Below are 2465 nucleotides of genomic sequence, written 5' to 3'. Positions count from 1 at the left end.
TGTGGCACACCTGAGCATTTTTTATAATGATTAATGATATCTCTATGAAGAGTGATATTTCCAAAGAGCTGAAAAATTTGTGCCAATTAAACTCAAGAGACTCAATTTTTGAATATTTTACTTAAGCAAATTAATAACTGGTTGCTTTTAAACAAATATTTCTAATGACATGGAGAGTGAGGAAGTTTAAAACCGTGAAAAATCACCAGCAATTGCTGCACGTCTTCTCAAAAAAAATGGCAGTTGCTGGGAATATGTTTCCCAAACTTCTGTGAGCCCCAAGGAGCTTTTCTTTTTTCCTCCCTTTGTTAGTTCTTCGAGATGGGCTGATAGGTAGACCTTCTCCTCTTTAAATCATTACATGAATGATTTTTTTAGAAATCATTGATAGGTTTCCTTCACCTTTTTAAAAATTCTGATACAAAATTTTTTCTTCAGGAAAATAGGTCTTAAATTTCCTTCTTGACATTGAAGTCTTAGGGTGGGGAAATAGTTGGACATTGGCAGGATGTTAAGCTGTGATAATTCAAGTCTGTCTAGTTCTTAAAACAAGCTGCCTGGTGAGATTGTCACAGTGAGTTTCAGGCAATGGAAGAAAGCTGCAATACATATAATTAAAATGTCATCATTGTGAGGTGCATTCCTCTGAGGTATTTTTTATTCATGTTTTGCAAAAATATATATATCATGTGTACTTTTAAAAAGTTCATGGGAAAATGAAGTTAAAGGACATTCCTATTCAAAGAATTGAAATCCATTAATAGTTTTGTTATAGTGCCCATTTTCCATGAAATTTTTGAAGACTCCCTCATAGGTATTTTAAAAATTTAGTAATTGACACTGAGCATTAATTTCCCAAAACCTTACAGAAATCTATGCATTGTCTTCATATGACATCTTTACTTGGCTTCCAAAATACTACAATCTTCTGAAATTTCTTTTACTTTTTAGATAACTCCATCTCACTCTCCTTTGCAGGTTTCTTCTCATTTAATCTCTAAATATTTGATGACTCCAGGGCACAGCCCTGGATCTGCTCTCTTTCCTGTCTACATACGGGCACTTCATGACTCTTTCATATCAAGGCTTAAGCAGCACCATTGCTCTTGCCAGCATCCTCATATGAGAGAGTGACCTCTGGTGCCAGAGTTTTTGGCACTGTCATGATGCAAAGGGAAGTCAGGGTGACCTGGAGGTCTAGCCTTTTGAAGATTATCCAACTTCTGAATGATTGTCCAAAATGCTTCATTGTGGGAGCATTGTGCGGTGCTGATAGGCAAGAACACCATGATGCACAAGGCCAGTCATGGCCCTGGAGAAGGCCCTGCCTCATATCCAGTGCGACCTGGACTTAGTGTTCACCAGGGAGGATCTTACTGAGATCAAGGATACAGTGTTGCCCAATAAGGTGCTGCCTAAACTGGTTCTGTTGCCCCCTATGGGGTCACTATGCTGGCTCAGAACAGTGGTCTGGTACCCTAGAAGACTGCCTTTTTCCAGGCTTTGCACATCACCAATTCAAACTCCAGGGGCACCACTGAGATTCTGTGCCATGCACAGCTGATACAGACTGGAGACAAGATGAACGCCAGCAGAGCCACACTGCTAAACACATTGAACATCTCCCCCTTCTCCTGGTTAGTCATCCAGCAGGGATTACAGCACCCACAACCCCAGAGTGCTGGATATCACTGAGGAAACTGCACTCTCTTGCTGGTGGGTGTCAGCAAGCTTGACAGTGTGTGATGGCAGATTGGCTATCTGACTGCTGCATCAGTACCCCACTCTATCATCAATGGGTATGAGTGACTCCTGGCTTTATCTGTGGGGAGTGAGAAGACCTTTCCACTGGCTGAAAATGTCAAGATCTTCCTGACTGATCCATCAACATTTGTGGCTGCTGCCCTTCCTGTGCTCCTGTTGCCATTCCAGCCAAAGTGAAGGCCAGGAAGGACTTGGAGAAAGTAGGATGAGGACAGGGGATTTGGTCCTTCGTCTATTCATTAGAAAGCACCCAATTCAACCAGCTTTCTTTGCAAAACAAGGATGGCTCCAGTTCAACTTCCCCTGTAAACTTAAAAAGACTCTAACAAAAACTTCCTTATTTAAATTTCTCAGGCCAAAAATCCTAGACATTACCTAGATGTTTTTTATGACTCTCCTCACATTCCATTCATTGGACAATCAGGTAGATTCTGACTTCAAAACAGATTTATGATTCAACCACTCCTCACCACCTCCTGGACCAAGTCATAGCTCACCTATGATGTTGTATGAACTCTCATGTGGTACAATTCCAAACAGGAAACATTTCCTTATTGAGGCTGTCTTGGTAGTTATACTCCAGGAAAGCCAGAGTTCAAAGGCACCAGTAACAGTGAATACATTTTCCACAGTTCAGCCTCTGAGGCACAGGGCAGGAGCATGAGGTGACCTCCTCCTCTCTTCCCACTTGCCCTTGCCCT

At 41.5% G+C, this 2465-nt stretch overlaps 1 pseudogene; it reads left to right on the top strand.

Annotated features, from left to right (window-relative positions):
* The first annotated feature begins 1166 nt into the window (after positions 1-1166).
* On the top strand, positions 1167-1941 carry LOC121144955 (annotated as a pseudogene).
* The last annotated feature ends 524 nt before the right edge of the window (positions 1942-2465 follow it).

The sequence above is a fragment of the Ochotona curzoniae genome, unplaced genomic scaffold (assembly GCF_017591425.1).
Source record: "Ochotona curzoniae isolate NIBS_2020 unplaced genomic scaffold, NIBS_Ocur_1.0 scaffold_3208, whole genome shotgun sequence".
Taxonomy (NCBI): domain Eukaryota; kingdom Metazoa; phylum Chordata; class Mammalia; order Lagomorpha; family Ochotonidae; genus Ochotona; species Ochotona curzoniae.
The sequence above is the reverse complement of the archived record's forward strand: the minus strand, read 5'-3'. Positions and strand labels throughout refer to the sequence as shown.